General features: G+C 46.8%; 1 protein-coding gene across 1 annotated transcript in view; it reads left to right on the top strand.

The window, feature by feature from the left end:
- FBLN1 (fibulin 1) overlaps nt 1-14,542 on the top strand; it is a 788,021-nt gene that overhangs the window by 462,971 nt on the left and 310,508 nt on the right. The window lies entirely within an intron of this gene.

Raw genomic sequence — 14,542 nt, 5'->3', positions numbered from 1 at the left:
ATTATATAGTTAGGCAGAGGGGATTATATATTGACTTCATCAATGAAATGGGATATTACGTAAATCCTGTTGAGTCAGTTAGTAGATGTTTCCACAATTAAGCTGCTAGGAATATTCTCCAAGCTCTGGGGTAAAGACTGCACATTAATCAAAATAGGTACATTGGGCACCGCAAGCTGTCCTTAACTTACCTTTCAAAGGACTTCGGCTAAGCTCTGAAGGATGTGGTTGGGTTTTCAAGGTTTGAGTTAACCTATTATTCTGAATACAATGAGTTCCTGGGCAGAGATATATTTTTAATTCTTTGTAAGTCCAAAATTCATGTTTATATTTTATTTACAGGTAAAGGTAATGTTTTTCGGTGAAAACTCCAAGTCACTGGGTGGAAACATTGGAGAATCATTTACTGCTGGGGTTAGAGTTACATGCATAGCAACCATAAGGCTACGACTCTCTAGCACTCACAATGCCCATAAGTGATTCCAGGCTCAAGCCTCCAAAGTCCATATACTGTTATTCCAGATTCCGGGTCAAGGCCATCTATGAGCTTATGGGCTGAGTTGGGAGAAGCTCCCGGTTCTGAACTAGCTTGCCCTGGGCATCCGTGTTAGGGTAAATGGTTGTGCTTTTATGCTACAGAATTGGTTCTGAGTTGCTTTGTTTCTTGCTGTCCAGTTCTTCTCATGAAGAACTTGGTCCCAAAGTTTGGCAATGAATCTGCAATTGTTCCATCTCTACCACAGTGCAAGGTCCATCATGTTTGAAGAATCTTGACTTTTGTTGGGCCATATGCATACAAACTATGGATCGATATCTGACTGGTGGGTATCTCCAGCTGCGTTCAACCGAAGCACAACAAGCACCTTGCAAATGCTTTAGGTTTGGGCTTTCATGAACCCATTCTCTGAGTCCTGTAGGCTTCCTCAAAAGCAAGATCTTGAGACTGCTTATTGCTATGCAGCGGGAGGTACAGTACAGATCACATGGTTCCCAGATTTGAAGAGCAGGCACAGTGTCAATTTTCAGGTCACCCTTGTACCGATTACCTATATTTTTTAGTGGTTTTCTTTCATAGGGTTGCAGGCTGTTCGGCAGATCGTCTAGAAGAAAGTGTAATGCTCTAGCCCAACCCCATCCGACTCCAGCACTAGCCCACATAAAGAGTGACCCAAAGCCGGCAACCAGCCCCATGGCACTGCTTCCCCCAATTAACATGATGCAGAGACAGTGTGAGGCTGGAGGGAAGGCACATATGCTCCAGCTGGCCAGTTGCAACAGTCACAAAGCTCAATGGCTAGCTGGGGGACATGGTCCAGGAAGTAGGGGAAACATTAGTTTATAGCCAATTAGGGCCATAACAAGGGGGCACCAAGGGAACTGGAGCTGGCCAGGAGCCAGAAGGCAATAGTGATAAAAGGGTCTGCTAAGAAGGCAGCAAAGGATCAAGCACTGCCCATGAACAAGCACCCTGAAGGGATGGGGGTGTAGGGTGTAATGGAAATATGTAGGACAGGAACCATGGTTGAACACGCTTCAGAAGCACAGGGATTAAACTTGTGAGGAACCAAAGCAATTTGGGAGCATTAACAAGCAGCAACCTGTTGTGAACCTGGGTCAAGTAGAGAGCCGGAGTCAGGGAAGGCTGTCTTTCTGTGCCTATGCTGCCATCGCAATAGACGTGTGTCACACTGCACATTTGGGTAAACCAGAAGAGGGCCCCCTTTGCCCTGCATAAAAAATGGTGACACCCAGGTACTGTATTCCTCTTATCTTTTCACCAGCTCTATAGCTTTTCCATGCCCAGCTGCCAGATTTCCTGCTCTCCATGGGCATCCGGTGGCCAGACCAGACCCCACTGCAGGTACAGGTTCCAGCCTTCCATAGACTGAGGCTTCCGCCTGAAGAGCACATCTAAAGGTTGTGGTATGTGTTGAGTGCGGCACTTAACACACAGAGGCACTGTGGGGAGCGCTGGTGGGTCAATGGAGATGGCACCAGGTAACAACAAAGGTATTGAACCAGAAAAAATCAGGTGGGAATCACCTAACTGTGTCTGATGCTCACAAATTGCTCACTCTATGAGCTTATTGATTCCTTCATATTTCAAAAGGAGGATTTTCAAACGTCAAAAACCGATTATTTCTTCCTCTTTTAAACTGATTTCTTTTCCGGTATATCAATCTCTTCAATCCATCAAAAACAAAAGTGAAATCTTTTATTTAAATAAAATTCTCAACCAGTGTTTAATTCACACAGTTCTTGAGGCAAGAAGACCATGTGCTCTATATAAAACACGATTCAGCGAATACATTTTGGTGTACAACACCTTCGTCAGGGCTATATGGTTAACATATTTGCAATCAAATCATTAAATCAATTGGTTATTTGCCAAAAAGTGTATCCAGAAATATATTCACAATATATACAAGCGTACATACCAAAGGTGTTTTCAAACGTATCCTGTGTTCAAACGAATAGCAAGCAATGCTGCCTTCATTGTACCTTTGTGTCTGTTTCACAATAAAGGTTCTACTTGTGTGGTCTTCCCAAAAATGACATCTCATACTGTCAGTCTAGAAAAATGGATACCTCTCATGATTGACTGCAAACATATTTTGGTGGCCATGGGCCAACCGTCTCATGGACGATATGATAGCCATATAGGTTTCCTAGTTTACCAATGTACGACCATTTTGATGTAACAAGGATCGCCATTTTGTTTTCTAACAATTGCTCATTGCTTTCTGTTCTTATAGCTTTGCAGCACATTTTCTGCTTACACTGCTTGACTGTTAGACATTGTTGTCTGAACGTGAAAGGACAAGGCCGCAGGGCCGCGAGGCTAACGAGAGTTCGTTGAAACACAACGTAGGCAGCACCAGGAAGGAATGCCCGGCTCCCTCCCGAATGTAGCCTTGTAGCCTTGAAGCAGAGCTGCATGCATTTAATCATTTCACAACTGTCAGCCAGTCTCATTATATGGTAGAATATGCTAGAATAAAACAGCTAAAAGCTTGAATTATGCTCTTCTTACGGCCCCCCTTTTACTGAGCCCTGTAGAGCGTGTCGGCTCCCAGGACACGAATAGCACCTCATAGATAGCAAGGTCTGGAATGTGACTCTTCCCCCGTATGTAGCTCGCTTCCAAGAACAGAAGCACTGTGTTCTGTTCAACAACTAAAAGATGCCTCCGCACTTGCAAATTGCATATTGTTACTAGAATAGATATTTGAAGGTGTCATAATTGTCGAAAGTGTCCATCATCACACCGAGTTCAAAGAAACCCAATAAAGGGGGGTGTTAAACATGTCATAGCTGATTGTATGATGTGCATTTTGTATATATGTAACTGATGTACGTAATTCGCGCTCTTGCGTCCCTTGAGGTCTAGAGATACACGTCGCGGGGCGTGAGAGCGAGTTGGCCAGCTGAGACTATTTGCTTTGCAATAAACCCTAGATTTGGGAATACAACCTTGTGTCTGGCGTATATATCGTGTGTGGTGACTTGCCTTGTTTCCATAGACATAAGGGACCCCTAGGGGCCCCTTTCAATACAGAGCGAGGTTGCCTGAAATAAACACCTTTGTCAAAATTCTCTAATATTCATGAAAAGGATCGTGTGCAAACCCTTTCCCAACCTGCTGCTTACTTGAACTGCATCCGTTGACTGTAACTCTCTCTGAGGACACCCGCGAGAACCTGAGGCCCTCGGAGGCTTTAAAGGTTGCCATGGTGACCAACCAGACGCCGCCTGTCAGCTGTGAACAGCTTCGCATCCAAGGCTGCTCCTCACGTCCCACCTTCCCATGGAAACAGGAAGGCGGGAAAAAAGGTCTCCATGGCGATTGCTCAGTGTATTAATCCAGATGGACACTATGCTTGTGCTGAGTACCCACGTTGGTCTGACTTATATTTATAAAAATGAAAACAAGCGCTTACTACATAACATGGTTAACAAAAGTTCTCCATGGCAATCGTTTGCTGCATTAATTTAAATGGACACGTTACATATTTGCACATGCTACGTTGCATGGTAAACAAAAGGTCTCCATGGCAGTCGTTCGCTGTATTAATTTAGATGAACACTGTTGCTCTGACCACACCCTGAAGGTTAGCCACGTAGATCTGACTCATGGTAACTTAGATGGAAAACAGCGCTTGCCCTGTTACACGATTGACCATCACTTAGCACCTGTTACTTTACATGCTTAAAATCACTGATAATGTAGAAGTATCATCTGCGTCCAAATCCCTTTTAACTCATATCCGCGTAGTGTCACAAGATCTACGAACTATCACAACTAGTCCGGGAGAAAAGGACAGAGAAAAATAGGTTCGGAAGTTTACGATAATATAGAAGGACAAGCAAAGTACGTAGGCCCCAAAACCGATAAAACAAGTAACAGTTTCAACTTCTCAGTCTCTGTTGTAATACCCGCAGAAGATGTAAAGCAAGTGGCAAAGTTACTATTATGGTTAAAGGAGATGAGGAGTGAGATGAAAACAAGCATGCTGCCAATTGCCTCAGCCAAGACGAGGTGGCATAGAGGCTTTTCTGATCCTTGTGGCTCTTGTCCTGGTGTGCAGCATGTTCTCTTCCAGTGATCCATGTACGCCGACATCCGTCAAAGCCATGTTTGGCAAAAAGACACTTACCTTCTCAGCCTCATTCCAAAGAACAATGCAAACTGACAAACACCAATGCCATTACACTGTCTCCCTCGAGATATCTTGCTAAGGCAGGGTGGGGGAGAGAGAAAATCCCCAGCAGGTGTGGTTAAAGAGCTTTTACTGTCTTGAAGGGCAATTGTTTTAGGATAACTATATTAATGTATTCGTTAACTGTTTCCATGACAATCATTTGGAGTATTACATATATTCAGGAGTAATGTTTGTAACTGTTATAATTGAGTTATTGTATACTGTTTTCAACCGAAATAAAGTTAATACTGACTGACTGGAAACAGTTTTAAGTAACGTCAGAGAAATCCGCCAGATAACTCTGGAAATGTTGAATTTTATACGTAAAGAAACTGTAGTAAAGCAGAGCTCGACTAAGGATGCCCGCCTGTCTTCACGCATCTCTAAATAGATTATTGGATTGATAATGGGAAGATGGCTACATGTAGCATTGGGTCAAAGGGTTGCAATCCAGCTACAGTGTACCCAGCTAGCAACACCTGCATCTGCTTTTTATCAATCAGTTGGAGTTAAATCTCATTACAACAGACACCAATTGTCTAGAAGTGGGCGAAGGCCGGCAGATGAACATGCAGACACCCCAGGCAAGTTAGGCTCTAGTTTTCCATAAAGAGATAGTGCACAGGTGTTTATGCATAAAGTCCTTGCCCTTAGATGGGGCACACTTGAGAAAGGAGATAACTTGTTGAACAAGTGCATCTTCTGGATAAGAGAGACCAAAGACGAGATATGTGAGGCGTCACACTCCGAAATGATACGCGGACACGGAGCCATCCATTAACACATCCTTTATTTCACACGATAACCCAGGAGTGAGTAGCCTCCTCGTCATATCCCGTCCCGCCCCTTCCGTCTGCCCCATGCATCTCGCCTCGTGACTAGGGAGTCACGTGACGACATTACACCCCCCCGATACTAAACATTAAGTTCGTTATCAGGGCATCTCTTCAATCAGGCGCGGTGGGCGTCTTCGAGTTCTCTGAGGTCTCCCGTTACTTCTTTCGCTCGATTCCTGAGGTAACCAACGGGGCTCATCAGTGTCGGAATCTTCTTGGTCTCCTTCGTAGGGCGCATCCTGCCCCAGAGTGTCCCTTGATATGTGATGTTCTACTAGGGGTATGATCCCTGGCATCTTCTTGAAGTGGGAGCTGTTTCTTGTCACTGTATGTGTCGTTCCATCAGCCGTGATGAGAGAACCTTTTCTCTGTGTGATGGTGAGGGGTTCTTCATTGAACGATGCCATGTTTTTGCGATGTTGTGGCTGTCTCGCGACGACAATGTCTCCCGGCTCCAAGCTATTCTCCTCGGCTCTCCTTTTCTTGTCCGCTGCGGTTTTCATATTCATTTTCTGGGACGTGTCTTGTCGTCTCATTTCAGTGTCACCTTTGTACCGCTCTTCCTCCAGTTCTATGTGGGGCAGTCTAGTTCGCACATTTCTACCAAACATGACTTCTGACAGTGATTTGCCAGTGGTACTGTGTGGGGTATTGCGGTAGTCTCATTAGTTTGCACAGTAACTTTTCCAGTGGTTCTCCAGTCAGGCGAGCTATCTGTGTGGTGCGTTTGATACTTCCCATGAATCGTTCAACTGTGCCGTTCGCTTGAGGCCACAGCGGTGTGACTTTTCTGTGATGGAAACCCATGTATTCTGCGAAGGTTTTAAAATCTTGTCCGGTGAATGGGGGTCCATTATCTGATTTCACTACTTTTGGAATTCCGTATATAGCAAACATTCTGTCCAACGCAGGGATGGTGTGATATGCTGCTGTTGACGATACAATTTGTGCATCTGGGAATCTCGAATATTCATCGATGGCCACAAAGACATAATCGCCCCCTTCCAGAGGACCATAGTGATCGATGGCGATTTCTTCCCAAGTTCCGTTCGGCAAGTCAGTCATTGTGAGCGGTTCAGGTCTAGTTTGAGGGTTGATAACCACACATGTGGGACAGTTTTTGAGCAGTTCTTCCACTTGTGTGTCCATCTGTGGGAACCATACCCTTTGTCGCAACATCCTTTTTGTGGACATTATTCCTCGGTGTCCTTCATGTGCAAGGTCAAGCACCTTTTTCCTTAGTGACCGAGGAATCACTAGTTTTGTCCCTTTTATTAAGAGTCCCTCTGTTTCTGCAAGCTCTTCCTTCACTGTAAGCAGGCAGGTGATATCTTGTTTGGTTACTTCTTCCGCTCCTTCTTTGAGTTGCTTTGCATGTTTCCAGTGCCCTTTCTCAAGGCATTTCATAATGATTTGCATTGCAGGGTCCGAGTTGGTCTCCCTAGCTATCTGTTCCATGTCCAAACCTTGTGGTGTACTTTCTTGGACCACATACATGATGTATTGATCTGCAATGGATGGGTCGGAGTTGCACTTTTGACTGGGATGGCGCGAAAGGAAATCGGCTGGATTTTGTTCTTTTCCTGGTCGATGAATGATGTTAAATTGATAGTCTTGTAGCCTTAGAGCCCATCGAGCTATTCTGGGAGGCATCTTGGCTTGAGCGTTTCCATAGATGAATAATAGTGCCTGGTGGTCTGTGACTATGGTGAAAGGTTTCCCATACAGGAAAAGATGAAAATGCTCGCATGCCCACACGACCGCTAGGCCTTCCCTCTCCGCTTGTGAATATGCTTGTTCAGTTTTTGAGAGGCTGCGACTGGCATAAGATACTATGTGTATAGACTGGCCATCTTTGTGATCAAGTTGAGTCAGAATGGCTCCCAGGCCAACTGGACTAGCATCCACTATTAGTTCTGTGTGCTTCTGTGGGTCAAAATATGCCATATTTTTGGCATCTGCGATGCGATCTTTGATAATTTGGAACGCTTGTTGACATTCATCCGTCCATCGGAAATCAGCGTTTAGTTTAGTGAGGGCTCTCAAGGGTGCACTGACGGATGCAAAATCCTTAATGTATCTCGTGCAATAACTTGCTAGACCCAAGAACGACCGCAGATCGGTGACGGAGGTTGGTGATGTCGTGCTTGTGAGTGCGCTGACTTTTTCGGGATCCGGTGTCATTCCATTTTTGGAGAAGATGTGGCCGAAAAATCGCAGGGTTGGTTTTCTAAATTCACATTTGTCCTTATTCAGGGTGAGGTGTGCTTCCTCCAGTGCCATGCACACGCGCATGAGGGTGTCGTCGTGCTGTTCTTGAGTTTGTCCAAATACTAAGATGTCATCACTATAGTTCAGACAATTTGGTACGTGCTTTATTATGTTATGAATTTCCGATTGAAATATTTCGGCCGCTGAAGAAACTCCAAAACTGAGCCGCTTGTATCTGTAGAGGCCCAAATGAGTAGCAAAAGTGGTTATGTATCTGGACCTCTTGTGAAGTTCTAATTGATGGTACCCCTTATTGAGGTCCAGTTTTGAAAACACGGTGGCTCCATTGAGCAAATGCACCATGTCTGTTATTCTGGGAGATTGATGACGTTCTCTCAAGATTGCTTCATTAGGTCTTCGCATGTCCACACAAATGCGAATGTCAGCAGAGTCTTTTTTCGGGACTGGTACAATGGGGGATACCCAAGGAGTGGGGCCTTCAGCAGGTTCAATTATATCCGCTTCCAATAGTTTCAATAATTCGGTTTCCACTTGTTTTTGTATATTGATGGGAATACCACGGTAGTGTTGTGCTACCGGAGGGATGTTGCTGTCTATATGTAGTTCAATTTGTCTGTCCTTCAACTTTCCAAGTCCTCTGAACAATGCAGGGAAAATCTTGTCAATGTTGGCAGTGGGATCCAGGTGCTTGTGCATCATGAGTCTGTATAGAACATGAATTAAACCCATGTCGACCGCAGATTTGTAGCTAAGAATGCATCCACTATCAGTGGCTGCTTCGAGGACATGCATGGGTATTTCCTTCACATGATCTTTGTATCGACATGAGGCCGTGAAAAAGCCTTTACAGGGTAGCGGCGTCTTGGAGCCATATGGAAAAATGAGTGCTCTAGCTGGTTGCAGGCGTGGTGCATTTGGCATGTTGTTGTACACTTCCTCACTCACCACATTTACAGTGGCTCCCGTGTCCACCAGAAATTCGGCAGCCACTTGGTTGACATTGATGATGAGAGTAGGGCTATTCTCTTTTGCCGTAGGGTTTCCAAGTGCATATAGGTAGCCTTTTATCCTTGGTTCTCCTTTGCGTGGATTTGATTCCTTCTTGGGTTTGTCCTCTGAGGAGGTGCTAGAGATGCTGTCAGAATGTGATTGTTCCACCAGACACCTGACATATCGCCGGGGACGTCTTCTCCGTCCGGAGGATGGAGGTTTGTTGTCACGCCACTCATGTGTGGGTTTTGATTGTCTTCTATCTGACGGTTCTTCTCGTTGTCGGCGGCGTGTTGCGTCATGCTGTTAGTGTGACTCACGATTGGGACTCATACGCCTAAATTCGCTTTCTGGTGAGGAGCGTCTAATTCTTCCACTTCCTCGCATTTTGCTGCGATAGATGAAACACACAGCTTTGTAATGATTTTCCCCTCCGCAGGCCGAACAAATTTGACCCATTGCAGGGCAGATGCCTTCATGAGGATATTCATGTCCACAGCGATAACAAAATGGGTCTGTGTTTCATTTGGTGGTGCTCTCAAGTTTGTGTAGACTTTCATGCTTCCCGTGAATGATGGTGATGCCTTCAAGACTTTCCACCTGTGCTGTTAGTGCCGCCTCGGAACGAGCTAGGCGTAAAATCTCTTCCAGATTTCAAGCTTTTTGTAGAAGCCTTTTCCTGAAATCACTGCTTTCACATCCTACAATTATCTGTGAGCGAAGGGCTTCTTCATTCGAGTAGTTGTTAAAATCGCAATGTTTCATCTTTATTCTTAATCTCATCACAAATGCATCCATTGTTTCACCTTTTAGTTGTTTAGTGGTGTGAAAGATATGACGCTCGTAGTCCACATTGGTGTGTGGCGTGAAGTAATTGGTTAGGGTTGTCTTTAATTTGGTGTAGGTGTCTATGTCATCTTCAGGAATTTCATCTAGAATGTCTCTCACATTTGAGCCTATGGCATGGGTGAGCAAGCTGTGCTTCCTTTCATCCTCCAAAGGCCCTACCGCCTTGAGACACACTTCAAAATCCCTCACCCACTTCTTCCACCTTGGTCCCAGTGTGCTGGTGTCGCTCAGGTCAAAATTGGGGGGTAACTGTGTTATTAGGCTGTCCGTCATGCTTGTGCGTGTTGTTTTGGCGGGAGTTACTTGTACCGTTAGTGATTCCTCAGACGAGTCATCAAGCATGACAGGCAATGTGTAACTGCGCACTCGCTGAGTATTGTGGGCGACAAAGACTACGTTTCACTTGATCTGAAGATGGTGGATGTTCTGTGTGACGTGAGGCGTTTGTACAGAACCGATGTGCTACACTTGCGTGTGCTTGATTCACTCGTACCTGTGTAAGCGTGGGGAGCCGCCGCGCTCCACCCACTGATGTCACTGCTTTTGGCGGGAAAACGCTGTGAGGAGCCGACCTGCTCCACTCACACGCTTCAGCGCGAGGAGCCGATGCTCTCTGTCACTGCTTTTGGCGGGAAAACGCTGTGAGGAGCCGACCTGCTCCACTCACATGCTTCAGCGCGAGGAGCCGATGCGCTCCACTCAGGGGCCAAATCCCTTCCACGTAAGGGAGGCGTTGCGAGGAGCCGATGCGCTCCACCCGCAAAATTTCTTCACTCCACTCACGCGTTTCTGTGTGAGGAGCCGACACGCTTCACTCACGGATGAACTCTGTCACGGTCGCAAGGAGCCGATGCGCTCCACTTGCGTACTTCACGTGACCGTTGCAGGGGGCCGCCGCGCTCCACCTGCAGGCCAAAACTGTCACCGATGACAGGAGTTTGCGAGACCTCTCTCGGACCCCTGGGGAGAGTCTCAGCTGGCGGGGAGTGTGTTCACTCCCACCCGCCGTACACCTTACTCTGCCGTGTTTGTGCTGCGTGAGTTCCTCGTCGCCAGTGTCGAGATATGTGAGGCGTCACACTCCGAAATGATACGCGGACACGGAGCCTTCCATTAACACATCCTTTATTTCACACGATAACCCAGGAGTGAGTAGCCTCCTCGTCATATCCCGTCCCGCCCCTTCCGTCTGCCCCATGCATCTCGCCTCGTGACTAGGGAGTCACGTGACGACATTACAGATAACTTGTTGAACAAGTGCATCTTCTGGATAAGAGAGACCAAAGACTGTTACTCTGTCAGGGTTGACATAACCGAAGGAGTCGCTTCAGAGATCCAAGGGATTGCACTCAAGATCACAACAGAATTGCATTTCAAAATGATATGTTGGTGACTGCTTTGAATATAGAACTATGCCACCTGATATTCTCGGATGACACCACACCCACCAGACAATGCAGCTGCTGCAACTACTAGTTCTATTGCCAATAGTAGCACGCACTTGCAGAATGCGCTTAGCAACATGTGCCTGGCTGGTAGTAAATTACCCGCTCAGGGATACCCAGATACTGGGCAAGCAGAAAGGAAGAGGAGGGCGACAGCACCCACCTATCTACTTCGGACTGGCAGGCTTCAGCGCTTGATGAGATAGATTGACAGAATGTCACCCCGACTGAGGCTGTTATTCCCATATATCTTTGAAACGAATTATGATAATATTATATTAATTATTTGGAGTATTGTGCTGGCTTAAAAAACGAATTGAGGATATGATTAGGGTAAAATGTGTTGGGCGTTTTTTGAGTACTTAGCTTCCAGGAAACACGGGCGTTCAAGCCAGAATGTTTCGAGGGTTTTCTGAATTTTCATGCTCCTGCTGTAAAAGGGAATCGGGGAACACCACAAAAGTGGTTTTACAATTTGGATCAATATAAGATTGAATTTGTAAATTGCACCATTGTTTACTAATTCACCTGAGATTCGAGCTCTGCTTTTAAATACTTCTCACGACACTAGACTTTTTGTGATATAAATCTGTGATAGACCTGAACGCAAATAAGGCGCCCCAATTTTGAGGGGTCAAGAAAAGCGTTTCTATAAGTGCAGTGCAGATCTTCCTAAGAGTGTGTAAAGATAACCATGGGTGATGATAACCTAAAATTCACTACACCAATATTAACTGAGTAGTGGATAGGAGAAGATAGGAGAAGATGAGCGTAGGAAACTCTGATTGTGATATTTTGAACAATAGCGGCCTGGGAGCCCCTTTGATGTATATAATGCTTTAATGTCCTGCAGCCAACACAGGAGGTTAATTATAAGGTCAGACGCCAGTGTGGCTCAAATCAATACCAACTAAAATTCTTTTTCAATACAATTTGAAACAATTGGCCCAGGGATCTTGCATGCATACTGTGAGATGCTAGGTGCAATTCACGTTTTAGTGGACAAACATCACTTAGGTTGTATGGAAACATTTGAAGTATCACAATCAGACTAGTAATATATGAGTACATGATGTTTTATTCAAAAGAATCGTCCAAATATACAATGGGGGTGGGAGGTAATTGTAAAGTGGCCATAACCCATTAATATTGATGTTAGCGAAAGTATCCCAGAAGTCAACAGGACAACTAAATGTACTGATGTTAATTACAGGAAAAATATGAAGTGGTTGAATTTGAACAATAAGACTGAGTTTCCAAAATGGTATAGCGAAGGGCAGAGAAGGGCAGTCTCTGCCCAGGAGCACGAAGGAAGCGGGGGGGGGGTTAATCTGTTTTCCCCTCCTTCACCGGTTTCCTGGCTCCATCCCGCACAAAAACTCACCAGGTAGCGAAGCCGCAGCAAAGGGCGGACAAGGGCAGTCTCTGACCAGGAGCTCGAAGGAAGATGAGGGGTTAATCCGTTTTCACCTGCTTCACCCATTTCCTGCCTCCATCCCGTACAAAAACTCACCAGGCGGCAAAGCCGCAGCAAAGGGCGGAGAAGGCAGTCTCTGCAGGCTGCAGGAAACTGTGGATCTACTTTTACTTCGTAACCAAGATAATTACACGTCGACTTTGGACGACCAATTGGTGAGGACAAGTCTTCTTTTGTACTGGGTGCCTGAAAATGTGTCAGGAGTGAGGTGGGGGAGACCGACTCTGGCAGCCCCCATAGCCGTCGGGCCCTCACTCTGGAACAGCGTTAATTGTACTTCCGCATCCATATTGAAATGTGCCTTCAGTACGCTCCACAATGGATTAGCACCAAGTTCCTCCCCCCTTGGGGGCGTGGCTACGAGAGCCGTGTAGGAGGACGCGTTCTGGAGGAGCTCCCGAGATCCTGCAATGATCCGGGCAAATAAGTGCGTTAGGATGGACCGCTGACCACTGGCGAAACACAGGCCGGTGTGTGAATGTGTGGGCTACGCATGGTGAACTTCTGGATGGCGCAGGAGTGACGACGACGGAGATCGGTGCGGATGAGAAAAGGACACCGGGGACGCAGAACGACACAAAAGGAACAAAGGAAGAAGTGAACCGCACGGTGACCCAGCGGAGGAGGCGCACTGCGCGCACATTTGTCACTTGAGCACACTACAGATTCCCTGGGTCATGTCGAATAGGACGGTGCGGCCGAAGGCGAAAAAGCCCACCCTGGATGACTTCACTAGGACGTCCCCGGGCCAGGACACCACCAAGAGCAAGGTTGCGCTGGCCGCGAGTGACGCGATGACCTCGGGCGCCAACCAAGAAATCCTGGCGGCGATTGCGAACCTAAGGGCGGCCTGGGAATCTAAGCTTGAACTGGCCGTCACCAAACTAAAAACAGCGCTGGACCTCAAGGTCGGAGAGGTTCAAGAAGACGTTAACCTGCTCCGACAGGATGTCAGGGCCTTGGCGGAGCGCACAGAGTCCCTTGAGAAGGACGTCGGCCCGAATACTGCGGATTGCGCCTCCCATAAAGCAGACTTGCATGCCCTGATACAAAGAGTGGGCAACATGGAGAGCAGAGTGGAGGAGGCGGAAGGACGAGCCCGCCGCAATAACATCCGCATCGTGTGCCTGCCGGAGGGGATGGAGGGCCGTGACCCTACGGAATTCATTGAATCCATGTTATTACAAGAGATAACCAGAGGAGCCCTATCCCAAGGATTTGCAGTAGAAAGGGCACATAGAGCCCTAACGAGGAGGCCGCCGCCGGGGAACCCGCCTAGGCCTATGATCGCTAAAATTCTCAACTACCGTGACCGGGAGAGGATACTGGAACACTTTCGAAAAGGAGGAACGATCATATGAGGAGCGGCAAACATCACGGCTTACCCGGATTATACCCTGGCTGTACAGCGTAGCCGCATGAATTTCGGATCAGTAAAGCGGAGATTGAGAGAGGGGGGCCACAAATATATGTTACTTTATCCCGCAAAATTGAAGGTCATTCATGCACATAAAACTCTGTTTTTGAGACCCCGGAAGATGCCATGGGATGGCTCGATGCACAAGGATGCCCCCAGGAGTCAGAAGTTCGGACGAGGAAGGGCTCGGAAGAGATACGGGAGGCATGAAAATGGCGTCGCAAGATGGCGTGGCACGTGGGACTTGAATATAGTTGTCTGCGAAGCCTTCGGTAGAGAAGGTCAGATGATTGCACTGTTTGTCATGGGTACTGTGCTTAATGTTTACTTAACGGGAGCTTCACGGAATGTTTCTTTTTACCCCACGATAGTTTTAGTTGGGTGGCCATTAGGGCGACCTCACCCTACTGAGCTCTGTGCATCGATCGGTGCTTGCGGGGCTAGATGTGGGGGTGCCTGAGCTCCGAGGCTGGAGCTGGGCAGCAGTTGGGGTGTGTGATGTTGGGGAAGGAACGGGGGGGGGAGGGAAGTTGGGGTTTTGCTGTGTACATAGTTAAAGGGGGTTTGAGCTGGTACGAGGAGCTACTAGAACG

The sequence above is a fragment of the Ambystoma mexicanum genome, chromosome 12 (genome assembly GCF_040938575.1).
Source record: "Ambystoma mexicanum isolate Mex_15411 chromosome 12, UKY_AmexF1_1, whole genome shotgun sequence".
In the NCBI taxonomy this organism is placed as follows: Eukaryota; Metazoa; Chordata; class Amphibia; order Caudata; family Ambystomatidae; genus Ambystoma; species Ambystoma mexicanum.
Note: the sequence above shows the minus strand (reverse complement) of the source record. Positions and strands in the feature narration are given on the sequence as shown.